The sequence below is a fragment of the Rhamphochromis longiceps genome, linkage group LG7 (assembly GCF_057381845.1).
Source record: "Rhamphochromis longiceps isolate RC_006_pf linkage group LG7, R_longiceps_female_GT1.1, whole genome shotgun sequence".
In the NCBI taxonomy this organism is placed as follows: domain Eukaryota; kingdom Metazoa; phylum Chordata; class Actinopteri; order Cichliformes; family Cichlidae; genus Rhamphochromis; species Rhamphochromis longiceps.
The window spans coordinates 28,692,902-28,707,886 of record NC_140563.1 but is presented as its reverse complement, the minus strand read 5'-3'; the positions used below and the strand labels follow the sequence as shown (position 1 = coordinate 28,707,886).

Below are 14,985 nucleotides of genomic sequence, written 5' to 3'. Positions count from 1 at the left end.
ACTTCCAACTGCCCTCCAAGGTGCTCAGGAACCTTTACTCGTGCACCATAGAGAGCATCCTGACGGGAAACATCTTAACCTGGTTCGGGAACAGCACCATGCAGGACAGACGAGCTCTACAGAGGATTGTGCGGTCAGCTGAGCGCACCATCCGCTCCGAGCTCCCTGACCTGCACTCAATCTACAGCAGGCGGTGCTGGACCAAGGCCAGGAAGATCGTGAAGGACCTCAGCCATCCCAACAACAGACTGTTCTCTCTGTTGAGGTCAGAAAGCGATTCCGCTGCCTGAAGACCAACACAGAGAGACTGAGGAGGAGCTTCTTCCCGCAGGCGATACGGTCTCTCAATCACACCACCACACAGTACTGACCCACACATATGGTTCTTACACACACACTGGACATTCTGGACATTGTTTTCACTTCATCACTTAAATCACTTTAAGCATATTTGCACTGCACAAGACATAATGTGGATTGCACAACACTGGTCACTATATTCTTCATTTCCGGTTAATACTTGTACAGCTGCTGTTATTGTGTATATATTTATTTATATTTATATTTCTTCATACATTCTTATTTAGTTCTATATTGTGTATTTTGTTGTACAGTTATTTTATTTTCAACTTTAATTTATATATTTTATCTTATTCTTTCCCAGTTAAATTTACCCTTCATTCTAAATTGTGTTGTACAGTTATTTCATTTTTTATATTTTATATTTTTTATTCTTATATTTTATTCCTTCCTAAATTTACACTTTTTAATTTTTCAATATTTATTTCCTATCTTATTTGTCAAGGGAAAATTGTATTTAGTAGTCAGTATAATCTTTTAGTGATAGAAGTTTGCATATGGTAGAATACTGCATGTAATCACTTGTGTGTAGAAGTATATAGTTGGTGGCATATTGAAAGAATGTCTCATCCTAGGAGGTCTGTAACATTCTAGGGTGTTCACCCCCACATCCTAGAAGCATGGGAGAGGTCGTACCTTGTTTTATTGTTTTATGGTAGGATTAACGTAGCTACGTCTGTTCTAGTCTAAGTGTTTTAACTGCTGGACTTCCTCACCGTGTTATCTAGGGTGAACCATCTAGGGTGGGGGAGACTACCCTCTTTGTGACCAAGGATGTACCTTTTGTGCTTTCATGACCGTTTGATCAGCAGGACACACACACACACACACACACACACGCACACACACACACACACACACACACACACACACACACACACACACACACTGAAGTATAAAATAAAGACAGGGGCAGTTTCTTAGCGCGAGTCTCTCTGTCTGGAGACTGCCCTTGCTAGCAAGAAGTTCTGTGTGTTTCTCTTCTCTGAGTCTTTACTGAAGAAGTGTTTTAAAACATTTTCCTTAACATTATTCATAGCCCTTTCCTTTTTTTTCTTTAAGTCACGAGCAGTTGTCTAAGCATTTCACTGAATATCGTACTGTGTATGACTGTGTACGTGACAAATAAAAAATTTGAATTTGTTTGTGCCTGCGGAAGTCTACCACCAGCTCCTTGGTTTTACTGGCATTGATCTGGAGGTAGTTCAGCTGGCACCAGTCCACAAAGTCGTGAGTCAGTCCTCTGTAGTCCTTGTCGTCCCCATCAGTGATGAGGCCGACTATTGCTGAGTCATCAGAGAACTTCTGCAGGAAGCACTTGGTGGAGTTGTGGGAGAAGTCTGCCGTGTAGATGGTGAAGAGGAACGGAGCCAGAACCGTTCCCTGTGGACTTAATTGGCTGTCAGGTGGCAAAGGAGCAAAGTTTTTAGTAGAGACTCAACAAGCACAAACTTAGAAAATCATCGTATCTGCTAAAAGAAGAACGAGCCAGGAGAGAGCAGCAGTCTGTGGTCTCCACCTGCTGAACCTTTCCCTTGTGCCTCACCAGCCCACACAAGTGTGATTGTAGAAAAAGCCTTTGACAAAGTCAGCTGGTCCTTCCTTTTTTTGCAGCTCTTTGGAAAGTCATTCATCCAAAAAACAAGAAACTCTCCAAACTGAATAGATTAATTTCACTGTATCAGTTTACCCATCTCCAAATATACTCTCAGCAGTCCTCAGAATCAGATTTTTGGACACAGATTTGTAAACATACAATTGTAATCACAAAAAACAAATTTACAACCCTTTCAGTTCAAATCCTCCACAGAACTCATATCACACATCACAGGGTGAATAAAATGGGCTTCTCTGATTCTGGTATTTGCACTCAGTGTTCTCAAAACACCACAGACACATATTTCTTGCACTATGGATCTGCTCGCCTGTTTGGCATTTTTGTTGTGAAATTACTCAAACACATACCTCCATGTTTGGCTGCAGAGTCCCATTATCTCCTCATTTGTGTTTACTGAGAAAACCTCAGTCATCCAACCAAAAAAGCTAAACACATACTCACCACTCTAGCCATTGGTGAGAAAATAATACCTATTAATTAGCAAAATAAACAATCCTTTAGCATTAATGATTGGTTGAATCTCCTAATTGAGCTCTGTTGCCTCTGTTATCGAACCATGGTCTCTATTCATTAACTCATTAGATGTAACTGTAGTATCTTGATTTTGCATGAGATTGAATTGGACACAAGTAATTTTCCTTTCTGAGAATATTTTAATCACTGACTGGATTTATAAAAATGTACTAATTACAATATCATCACTGATATTATTGATATAAATGGATTGTTCTGTGTTATTAACTCTTCCATTCTGGAAGGATTTTTCTTCTTGCAGGCAGCGACTGATCTCTTGAGGGGTCCCGGGAGGAGTTAGTAGGGTTTCCTATTGGTTTTGTTCCAATGGAGGCTGTATGGTTGACCGGTACTGGCTAGCCTGTGGGGGTGCTTGGACTAGCAGCTTTAGTGGAGGAGCTGAGAAAGCCTGAGCTCCACGCTGCTGGACCTGAAGATGTGGCCTGTGATGTTTGCAGTGGGAGGAAACGTAAAGCCACCAGGGTCTGTGGGGCCTCCTACTGTGAGAAACACCTCCAACCTCACTATGACTCTCAGACTTTCAAAACACCAAAACTTGTTGAAGCTTCCGTGAAGCAGATCCGCTCTCATCACAATGAGGTGATGAAGATTTTCTATCATGCTGTTTACATTTGTATTTGTGTATCTTATATTAAACAATGAATCAGTGAGATGAAAGACATCTTTGGGTATAGATAACACGAGTCAGGCCTGTGATGGTAACAGAGGTGATTACAGGTTTGAGCTGCAGCGCTCAGGAAGAGCCAAAACTTCATGTTCACCCTTAAAATGTTGGGGCAACTGTCATTCTCAGCAGGTGAAACTCAGTGTTTTGCTCCATGTATGAAGGGAGGGGAGTTACTTTAAACCAGTTTAGTGTGTCTCAGTGTGTCATACCTTCTGAGTTTGTAAGACGTTTGAATGAAATCAAATGTGTTTTTTTTTTTTTTGAGTAAATTCTTCTTTATAGTTTTGTACTCCTTTAATATCCTGGGAAATGTAAATATGTTTTAAAACAAACTGATGACGTATGATTACTGGACATTTTTAAAAGTGCTGCTGGATGTAAAACCTGGGTTTGCCTGCAGAGGGCAGCATCACCACCCTGAGTGATGATTTACTGTGAGTAAAAGATTTAAAGAGTCACAGGTTGGTGGTGTTCTTGTTGTCCTGCATGAACATGATTATGAGCTGAGCAGCAGTTTGTTGCATCGCGGTTCATTTTTAAGGTTTCAGCAGGTCGTAAAAAACAGTGAATTCAATTTCCTCAGAAGAAGAAAAAGAAATTATGAAAAGTTTATGGAAACAATATTTTTGTGGCCAATTTTCTTTAGGGAAAACCTGAAATGAACTCCACAAATAAACCTGGTGAGATGTATTTGTAGACATTATTTTTCCTGAGTCATCAAAAAAGTTTCTGATCATCTGGATATTAAGTGGGAGAAATGTTCCATCGTCAATCAAGTGACTTCTTGAGTTTCAGCTGACTGCAGGTTTCCCCAACCTTACAAATTTTACATATTTCACTTTGTAAGGTTTCGCAGATTTCACAGGTTTCCCCGATTCACAGATGGAAACTGACCTCATTGTTCATCAGTGGTGCTAGTTTCAGTCATTATGCAAATGTACTGTTTATAAGGTTGGAACCCTGCAGTCAGCTGAAACTCAAGAAGTCACCTGGATGATTAAGCATGTATCAAGACGATTGTTCCTGAGTAATAAGAGTGCAGCTGTGAGTTTGTAAAAATGCAGGTGTGTACTGTTGCTACAGAAAACCACAGTAACCACACTGAAATCCTTGAAGTTCTTCAACGGGAAGTCTTTCAAACAGCAGCACAATCTGCAGACACCATCACGTCTTCCCTCTGATCTGTTCCCAGTTGTTCCCATCCCGGCCTCAGAGACGCAGGGTTGGCGTGATTGATGACCTCCTTGGATGAGGTTTATTCACTTGAGAATTTGAGTTGTTTCAATTGCTTTCTTCACCTTTTAGTTCGGTGTGATCTGTTTTAAAACAGCTGATGAGTCAATCACTCAGTCCATTCAAACTGTGGACTTTGAAGCTAAAGGCTGGTCACCACTCCAGGCTCGGGTTTAAGTAGGTAATCCTCAGATGGATCTACCACCACCTCGCCTGTCAGTCAGCGGTAGACTTCAGCACTGCTGGTAGATGCTCGTGCCACGATTGTTTGTTTCACCTGTCGTTGTTACTCGTCTGTATTCGCAGGTCTCTGATCATAAGTCAGGATTGAACTGCATGGGATGGGGTTTCAGGACTGCTGACGGCTGGTTTCATAGGCCACCAGTTCTGCTCAGCGACGGTTGCTCACAATGGGTGTGGATGGCCTCCTGTACTGCTGTCAGACCTCGTCTTCTCATCTCAGACTTCTTCACAAACTCAACTCAGGGGAAATGTTTAAGATCATTGAGTGAATGTCACTTTTAGTGAGTAATGTAGAAAAAGTCACTGCTTAAAGCTGAGCAAGATAATCTAAGATATTAAAAAAGGTCTCCTGACCCGACCCAGCAGCGTCCTGTTGATGCCTGTTTCAGGATCTGGTTTCTGTCTGTGGTCTGTTCCTGTAAACAGGAGGTCCTCAGAAAGCAGTGTGAGCCCGCTGGAGCCAGAATATGATGATGATGATGGTGGTGGTGGTGGTGGTGAAGGAGGCGTTTCTCAGCGTTGCTGCATCTCCTCATTCTCGTCCAAACATATCGGACAATGTTTAGATGGGGAAATTAGGCTGGTGGTGGAGGAGCTTGATTGGTGGTTTGTGGTTAAGAGACAAGAGCATTGTGTCCAATCAGACTTCAATGCACATGTGTAAACCACAGGTTACAAACAAACACAGTGCTTCCTCTTCCTGTTTGAGTCGTTTTTGAATTAACCATGGAGCTCCGGGTCAGAAGGTTGGAGTGGGTGGAGCCATTAGTGCAGAGAGACTCACAGTGTAAAGGCTGTGGACTGACGTCATGATCTGGATCCATGCGCTCCTGTGGCGATGCAGCAGAGGAAGCTGTGGGTGTTTTCATGGAGACAGAGCTGGTTTCTGTTTGGACGGTCAGCTCTGAGGAGGGGAGAAAATGCTCGGCGTGGGTGGAAGTGTTTGAGTTTGAATGCTGTGAGCACAGCGATGTGCTCCTGACCCGTTTATGTAGGTCCACCGTCTTCATCAGGAAGAGCCGAAAACTTCCTGCCACATGACCGTCAACAACGTCCTGTTTGTGACCTGGATGAGGCTGTGGTTATCACGTGACTGACTGCTCACTGAGCTTTCAGCAGGGCTGGGGTTAAAGACCGACAACATTCACGGCTGCTCACTGCAGGTGTCGCTCAGGGTCTGCAGATGCTGCACATCTGCCACCTGCCCTCACGCATCACTTCCTTTCTGTGTGATCCTTCAAAACATGATCAATACCAAAGTTCCCCAGCTTGTTATTCTGAGTGATGTCATCTACATCCCCGATTTACATCACTGTGTGTGTGTGTGTGTGTGTGTGTGTGTGTGTGTGTGTGTGTGTGTGTGTGTGTGTGTGTGTGTGTGTGTGTGTGTGTGTGAGATGACAGCAGCCCACGCAGACATGTGCTCAATATGACGTGAGTCAGTGCCACGTGTGTTACCATGACATCAGTGGAACAACAACATGTCAGAGTGTTCCTTCTTACCTCCTTCTTCTTTGCTGTTTTCATCTGGTTTGCTTCTTTGGTGTCTGTTTTAAACCCGTTTGTTGTAATTTTTGTGGATTTTTGACTGTTTTGTGTCTCTTTGAATCTCTTTGGTCACATTGGCTGGTACATGCCTACAAATCAGATGTGTTTCTAAGACCAAAACAAAGTGAATGTCAACTTCACAAAAGCACTCCAAATCAAGCAGCATATGTTCGTTTACCGCTGCCAAAAGTTCTGAGAGAGGAAACTCCACCTTCAGAAGTCTGTGGACACCTCAGTTATGTGGAGAATCCACAACACTCCTCAGAAATGAGAGAAAATGTTGTTATTAATATGGTGATGTCATACAGACAAAATAATCCACTGGATTCATATTTGTTTTCCAAATCCCAGCAGAGCAGGTGCTTTCCTGCACTGTATATAAAAGATGGACACAACTATCATGATGTCGTTCACTGGATGTGACTACTTTGTATGGATGGATTTTGTATGTCTAGCATCCTAGACTGTGTGGGAGCATCACACAGACACACCTTCCTGCTAACATAACATGTAACATCCATTCAAACTCAAATTTCACTCACTACTGAAGTGGAGCCTTCTTGGACGGTCTGCTAGTAGAGTAACCTCACAGCAGCCATATTATTGGTCACATGATGTCCAACAGCGCAAACACGGCCCAGGGGTCTAGTTCAGGTGAAGCTAGCTAGCAGCTACATCGACCTGTGTCACCATCCACCTCTCCATCAAACTTTAAGTGTTAATGTGAGTTCTGAAAATGTTATGAAGGAAGGGGAAAATTATCAATAAAGATCGGAACAGTTTGTGTATCAAGCTGTACATATGTTTATTAGTTTTAACATGGGAGTCTATGGGAGTGAACTCACTGCTGCCTCTCCTGGGAACTAGAGGAACTGCAGGGTTTGGCACTAAGCTTTTTACTGCTTCAGTCACTGTCTGCAAGTGTTCAGGTAGGACCCTTCTCCTTAGTTTGGTTGCCGTGATGCCTCAGTGTGGGTGGAGGCTTGTGTCCTTGTCTGTCTGCTGTTTTTTTGTGGGCTTTTCTTTGTTTCTGGTTGGAGCTTTTTTCCTCTTTATGGTTGTTTTCTATCCTCTGTGTTTGTTGGCTGGCTTTCTCTGTTTTGTGTCTTTCATGAAACCTGACTTGAGTTTTCAGCTGAGTTCCTCCCACAAACTTTTTGCTCTGTGCCGATGAACTGAATTATTAAATGTTAATAGCAGATGGAGCTTTTATTGTGTGTGTGTGTGTGTGTGTGTGTGTGTGTGTGTGTGTGTGTGTGTGTGTGTGTGTGTGTGTGTGTGTGTGTGTGTGTGTGTGTGTGTGTGTGTGTGGGATGTGGCTTCTGGAACATTTTCTTCAGGCCAAATAAAGCTGCCCATGTAAACTCCACATTCCTGACTCTGCGGTGCGTCTGACTTTCTTTATGGAGGGAGGAGGCTATCTATGTGTGTGTGTGTGTGTGTGTGTGTGTGTGTGTGTGTGTGTGTGTGTGTGTGTGTGTGTGTGTGTGTGTGTGTGTGTGTGTGTGTGTGTCTTTGTGTCTTTGTGTGTGAGTGTATGTGTGTCTGTGTTTTTGTGTTTGAGTGTGCGTGAGGTTCACACACTTTGTGCTGACTGCAGTGAAAGCGGAGGGTCAGGGATAGTTAGACCTTGTCCTCTCTGCAGACTGAACAACTGGAACAACTCTGAAGATCTGGGAAACTACAGCAGCTACATTCACTACTGCGAGTACTGCAGTACAAACCTGAGGTACTTCATCTGCACACCCACAGACAAACCTGCTGTTCACTTTGAATTTAATCTTTCCTGAAGTACTGTCTGATACTTTGATAAAATACACTGCAGTCCTTACAGTACTTAGAATGTACTTGTACTCCTGGGTGTAGCAGTTCCTCAGACGCCTCCCTTCCTGCACTCTGGAGACTTTTGAGACTGAATCTGTTCTTTAAACTAACCTTTAATCAGTCTGAGGACAAGTCTGCAGCCCATGTGACCTCAGGACATGCGCTGAAAGAACCACACACAAAAACACTCACACACACTCAGAGGTGAATTACATGCGATGAGAGCCCACACAGGGAGGATGACACTGAGGCAGCATTATGGTGCGTTATCACGCCACCCTGCAGGAGCTCTGTGATTACAGAGCAGCCAAAATTACACTCTGACTCTGCTGAACTCCAGAAAACCTGCAGGCAGGTCCAGAGTTTCAGCACACACACTAGCACACTAGCACACATACACACACACACTAACACACTGACACACAAACAATGGCAAATTCTTTTTTCAAATCAGACCTCCACATAAACGTCTCTACAGTGCTTTTATTTTGAAAACCATGGCTTTAACTTGAAGCAAATGCATTACACAAGTCTAAACTAGACCTGCCTTTAATGTACGTGTGTTTTCACCCAACACCTGTGTGCATTGTGTGGCTCACACTGGCTGATGCTCAGTCTGGTGATATTACAGAGCTGCTGCAGTGTCCTGACAGAAGGTTTTACTGAAATTCCATGTTTTTGTTTCCACCTCAGATGATTTTCAACATCTCTGTTATTGCTGGGTTTATGCATATCTGAATAGTCTGCTGGATGGAGATGATGGTACAGAACCTGGATCATAACTGTGCCGGTGAAGGTGAGCCTGAGCCTGAACCTGAGGACGAGATGTACTCTCTGTGCTCATCTGTTGATTAACACTTTTTCATTAATTTTTTTTTAAACGTAACCTTTTATATCCGGTTTTTAAGTGATGACGTGATGAATTCTGCTTCTGGGCCCAAACTACCCTGCGTTTAATAAGGCTGTTGTGTATTTATGTTTTAATGCTTTGTATCTTGTTCTATTTAATCTCAACAAGCCCCTAAACCAGTCAGTGATCACTGTCAGCCTCTCACGGTTTTTATTATTATCGCTATTCATTTTAAAGCGCCATTTTTAAAACCTTACGATTTAACTACAGCACAGCCCATGCAGCAATATATTAATGACTAACCTCGTATTGTGGATAGATTATCTCAGTTGTTCTCCTGGCTGAAGTTTGGTCCGTTTACAGCATCCTGCCATGCGATTGCATTTGTCCCGAACCTTCGGGAACCCTCACGTTAACTTTTATTGAGTGGAAAAAAGTTAGCATTCACCCTCCAGCTTGAGTGTTTATATTATACTAACATAGCTGTGTCACTAGCGATCGTGTAGCACATCATTATATACCAGCTAGCCCAACTTCAGTAACCCTAAGAACATCACTGCTGTTTACTTTCCTGTCTTCATTTATGTCGGGAGTGATAGAGCTGTACGTCTTAATTTGTTTCGGAAATCCCTCAGTCAGAACATGGTGTGTTATATTTAGATGGAAGCTAGCAAGCTAACTCCCTGCTAACTTCTAACGGCATTAAATTTCATAAATTCGGATTTCATGGATGCCTGGATGTTAAACTTAATTGTTACACTGGCTGTGAAATGACCTCTGAGCTGCTCAGACGGTCTGTCTCAGCCTTCAAGGTCACTTCAGCTCTAATTTGCATAACATGGTTTGTTGGCTTCCCGCAGCTGAAGAGGACCTGGAAAGAACAACCCCAAACATGCAGCACACTATGAAACATCCAGCTGTGCAAGATGAGCAGAAACACCACAGCAGGAAAACTCTGACATGAAGTTTGAGTGTTCCAGCAGGACAGAGACTCAAAATCATAGCCACAGGTGAAATATTTTCCAGGCCGCAAACGCAAGTCCACGTACATTAAACTCACCACGATCTTAAAGAAACCTTTTATTCAACAACACCTGTGAGCATATTTAGGGTCCACAAACACATGGCAGGAAACGTGTGCAGCCTTTCTTTATGACAGTATAACGCACTCTAAATGAGTATGAATTTAACTGCATCAGATTCATTGTAAGGTGTTTACAGTTTTCTGTTTGTTTTTGTTTTTTGTTTTTAATTTTTATGGGCGCTCTCAGGATTTTATTTTTATTGCATAAATAAACTGAACATTGAGCTGCTTTGAGTTTAGGGACTGGTTCTTATACAGTGCTTTTCTACTCTGAGCACTCAAAGCACTTTACACAACTTTGGCCTCTTTCACACATTCAGACTCTGTTGGATGCAGCTTGGTTTTGGTCTTGTCCGAGGATATATGTCATGCAGACGGGAGCAGACGGGGATGGAACCTAAATCTTCTGTTTAATGTTTGCAGTTTTTTACTTCAGCTCTTTTATCCTTGTGTTGTTTCCTGTGATGTGCACTCTGTCTACTTTGTCACTTTGAGGCTGTAAATCTAATAAAAAATTATCTTTGTGTTTTGTTTGCCTGTTTTTAGGTCCTCTAAATCACTGTGGTCAGTTGTGCTGTACAGACTATGCATGCATGTACCTGTGTTAAAAATACTCTGTATACTCTGCTGACTGCTTCAGTATGAAAAGCAGTGATGGATGTTCCAACAAGATCATCTTCTGTGTTTTTGTTCCTCCTGCGAGTCACTTACAATGTTTGTGTCACGATCCTGGGTCTTAGGACCCAGTGTTTTGAGTTTTAGTTCATTTTGATGTTTATAGTATGTTTAGCTCATTAGGCCTCCTATGTTGATTTGCTTATTAGTTCCCCCTTGTGTTTCAACCCATGTTAAGTCTCCCCTGCCCTTCATGTCTCTCTGTGCCCCCTCTGTTCTGTTTATGGTGTGTCTTTGCATGTTTGAGTTTCTTGTTTTCTGTCACCCTGCATTGTGCATTATGTTCTCATGGTTGGTCTTTTGTTACTCCCTCTAGTCTAGTCTCTTGTGTTCAAAGCTGAGTATTTCCCTCTGTGTATTTTGGTTCTTAGACCTCTGCCTTATGGTTTGTCTCTGTTTCTTAGTTGCTGTCTCCACTGTGTCTAGTTCGCGTCTCTGTGTGATACTTCCTGTTTTACTTTGAAGGTCCATGCCTCATGTGAGTGTTTCTAGTTTTACGTCTCTGTCTCGTCCAGTCCTGATTTCTCCCAGCTGTGCCCTCCTTCTGTGTCTCATTCCCTCGTTATCCCTCTGTGTATTTAAGCCCTGTGTTTCTCTTTGTCAGTGTCGTAGTCTCCATCATAGCTGTGTGATTTTCCCCTGTGGCTCCTTGTGCTTTAGTTTTCCCAGTTTAGTTTATTTTGTATTGTTTTTCGTGTCCCACTCCACGCCAGCAATAAAGCTGTGTTTTTTGAGTTTACCTTTTGTCTCTGTGAGTTTGCGTTTGGGTCCTACTTTTGCCTGCACACAGCCGTACTGTGACAGAAGACTACGACCATTACATGGACCCAGCAAACCGCTCTCAGCTGCGTGAGCGTCAGGATGCTGCCTTTGCTGAGCTAGAGGAGGAGCTCCGCTTGAGGCCGTGGCGCACTCCTGACTATGGGCGGATTTTCCGAGGAACGCGGCTGGCTCTCGGTGGTCCCCGGAGCTGCCGAAAGCCCCCACCTGCCGCTTCACCTGCACCCAAGCCGCGGCCGCTTCAGGTGGGAATTCTCCGCGTCCCTTCAATTGCCCACGCTCCAGCCTCCGTGTCGCCGTTCTGCACGCCGGAGGCTCGGCTATTCTCTCCGCCCGCTTCCCCTCCCCGTAGGAAGCGGCGCACACGCCGCAATAAGATGGACCATGTTAAGCAACTCCCGGTGGTGAGTAACACTGATTATCCTTCTTCCGCTTCTCTGGACATTAAGAACAATAGACACACTCCTGATCCTGTCGATGTGTCCCTGATGGACGATGACATAGACTGGGAGAAGTTTTTTCATTTTGCTCCCTCTGAACAGGGAGAAATCACAGACAATAAGCACTCGCCAAAGGCTGTAAATGCTGTTAAAGGGAAAACTGTGAACCACTCTACCAGGTCAAACACACTCAGTTCCGGTTCCGTCTGTTCGGGTTTTGTCAGGTCCGGTTCAGTCATCCCCAAGTCAGCTCACTCTACAACTGTCAACCCAAGGATTTCAAAAACTATTAAAACAAGGACTGCTAATACTAAGACTGCAAAACATGAAGTGGACGGCGGGTTCATTTTTGATAGATCTGTTTTTGTCGACCCTGAGCCTGCTGTTTCTAAGACTGTTTTTTCTGAGCCTGCTCCTTTTCCTGCTCGTGTTTCTCCTCCCGGGGCAGCTCGGGCCCAGCGTACCTCTGCACCCGTACCAGTTCCTCGGGTGGGGGAGGCTGAGGCCCAGTTGGTCCCCGCTCTGGTTTCCAGGCCGGCTGAGGCTCTGTCCCTTTCTGCACCCGTACCAGCTCCTCGGGTGGGAAGGGCAGTTGCCCAGCCGTTGCCGGTGCCTGTTCCGGTCCCCAGGGTGAGGTCAGCCAGGATACAGCCCGTCTCCGCACCCGTACCTACTCCTCGGGTGGGAGTGGCTAGTGTCCGGCATGTGCCTGCGCCCGTCCCTGTTTCTACTAAGGGCTCAGAATTCGGTCTGCAATCCACACCGCCATCACTACTGCATGCCTTTTAGTCTTTAGCTCAGTCATTAGCGCTGTTAGCCACCCAGTCCATAGTACACTTTCCCGTGCTTCCGTTAGCTCAGCCCTTAGCCCACTGTGCAGCTCAGCCAGCTCCCCATTTTTCAGCTCAGTCATCTGTTCCGTCACCCACTCAGCCTTCTGTTCAGCCGGTGGTCTCTGCACCTACTGGTCATGCCACGTCAGCTGGTGGTTCCGGAGAACCACACCAGCCTCATGCCTCGTCCGCTGGAGGGCCCGAGGAGCCCGTCCAGCCGCCACCTGCGACCGCCTCGTCGTCGCCTGGTCCGGCTGCATCCGAGTCTTCGTCATCGCCTGGTCCGGCTGCATCCGCCTGTGCTTCTGCTACGCCTGGTCCAGCCTCTGCCTGTGCTTCTGTTACGCCTGGTCCAGCCTCTGCCTGTGCTTCTGTTACGCCTGGTCCAGCCTCTGCCTGTGCTTCTGCTACGCCTGGTCCAGCCTCTGCCTGTGCTTCTGCTACGCCTGGTCCAGCCTCTGCCTGTGCTTCTGCTACGCCTGGTCCAGCCTCTGCCTGTGCTTCTGCTACGCCTGGGCCAGCCTCTGCCTGTGCTTCTGCTACGATTTTTCCCTGTGGCTCCTTGTGCTTTAGTTTTCCCAGTTTAGTTTATTTTGTATTGTTTTTCGTGTCCCACTCCACGCCAGCAATAAAGCTGTGTTTTTTGAGTTTACCTTTTGTCTCTGTGAGTTTGCGTTTGGGTCCTACTTTTGCCTGCACACAGCCGTACTGTGACAGTTTGGAGGGGAAAATAAAAACTCCCCTTCGGTGTCTTAAAACTAAAGTAATGAGCCTGGTTGGAAAAATGAGAAGAGAGGACATTGAGATGTTTGCGTTTAATGGTGGGACTAAAATAAATACTCGAGTAAATACCAGAATATGCAGCTGAAGTACAGTAATCAGGTAAGTGTACTTTGCTTCCACCTCTGACTGCTTTACTGTAAGTGTGGAAACGTACTGTTTCATAATGTTTAGTTTCTTGGATCATGAACTAGGGTGTTGCCGAGTTTTCCTGATCATCCACAAACACTTTTTCCTGCTCAGAAAAGTGTTGCAGACCTGCAGCAGAGTGCACGCTCATCCTGTGCTTTGGTGCCTTTTTCGTTTTCCTCTTGGCCTGGTGCGTCCTGGCTCTGGTGTGCTCTGGTTTGGCTCTGGGTTTGGGTGGGTCTGACTGTGTGGTTTGACAGGCTCGGTAGTTAGTGCCGGGCTGGGCCTGGGGCTGCTCTGGCTCTCAAGGCAAAGTCCAGAATAATGACTGGATCCAAGTGGCCAGGCTGCGGGACTGACTGCTGACTCAGAGAGGCTGGCAGAGCAATTCATTGATGTTATCCATGAAAGGAACACAGCTGGGATACATAAACATGACCGGATTCAGTTTAAAGGAGACATATTTACACATTATTCTTTAGGGCTCCACTGCAGACTTTTTTTTTTAAACTAAAGTTGGGCTAAAAGCTCAGTTTATCCAGATTCTTCAGGTAAAAGAACATGAGTAATGCTGAGAAAACAAGTTTGCTCAGGCAACAAGAGAGTAATGCACAGAGAGAGGATATGAACCTTGCATATTGTGACTGCGGCGCTTTTTATTAACCAGCAGTCAGACATTAACCAGTGCTGTGAAGTCCAAAGTCCGTCCTATGTTTGTAAAGCAGGTGCAGAGAAACCACTGAGAGCCCCGTGACCACACTTTACCAGGAATCAAACCCACATCCTCCTCAGGATGCCTCAACCCTGCAGGGCATTAATGCATGGACACCATCCAGAGAAAACTTCCCTCGTCTCCTGTGTGGCTTCTATTATAAATACAGGAATTTTCTCACTGCTGGCTTCGATCCAAGGTCAGCAGCTTTTAGCACTTTCAGAGCTTTTTGTGGTTATTCAGAGGATTTTTCTGAATGAGCACAGCAAAGTTATACAGTTAGGACAGGAAAAATCAAACATCTGTCTCTCAGTACAGTGCTGACCATACTGTCTCAGCTGACAGGACAGTGGCCATATCACACTTTCAGTGCCTTCACTGAGAGACTAGCACATGCTGTGTTGTGGGTCAGTAAAGCTCTGGTCAGAGATGCTCTTCTTCATTGGTCCACATGTTTAACCTAAATCCTTCTGAAGTGAACTTTAAGTCCAAAACGTCTCTGTGTTGATCTAAAAAGACACAACCATAAGTCAGACTGGAGCTGCAAGGTTGTATGGTTTCCATGGGCCCTGAATGCAACACAACAGAAAATACCGCACAACAACAGCAGGGGGTGACTCCTGTGGTTTGACTGTGTAGTCTGTGAGTAAATGATCCTGCTTGTCAGCTGATGTC

At 44.8% G+C, this 14,985-nt stretch overlaps 1 long non-coding RNA gene across 2 annotated transcripts; it reads left to right on the top strand.

Moving 5' to 3' along the window:
• Positions 1-7,296: 7,296 nt before the first annotated feature.
• LOC146665510 (uncharacterized) lies at positions 7,297-11,119 on the top strand. 2 transcript variants are annotated; one of them, XR_014912394.1, is made up of 4 exons: positions 7,297-7,932; positions 8,721-8,823; positions 9,738-9,887; positions 10,282-11,119. It is a non-coding gene; the product is annotated as an uncharacterized LOC146665510 (long non-coding RNA). The 2 variants fall into 2 exon arrangements; XR_014912393.1 differs by having other exon boundaries at positions 9,738-11,119.
• Positions 11,120-14,985: the final 3,866 nt, after the last annotated feature.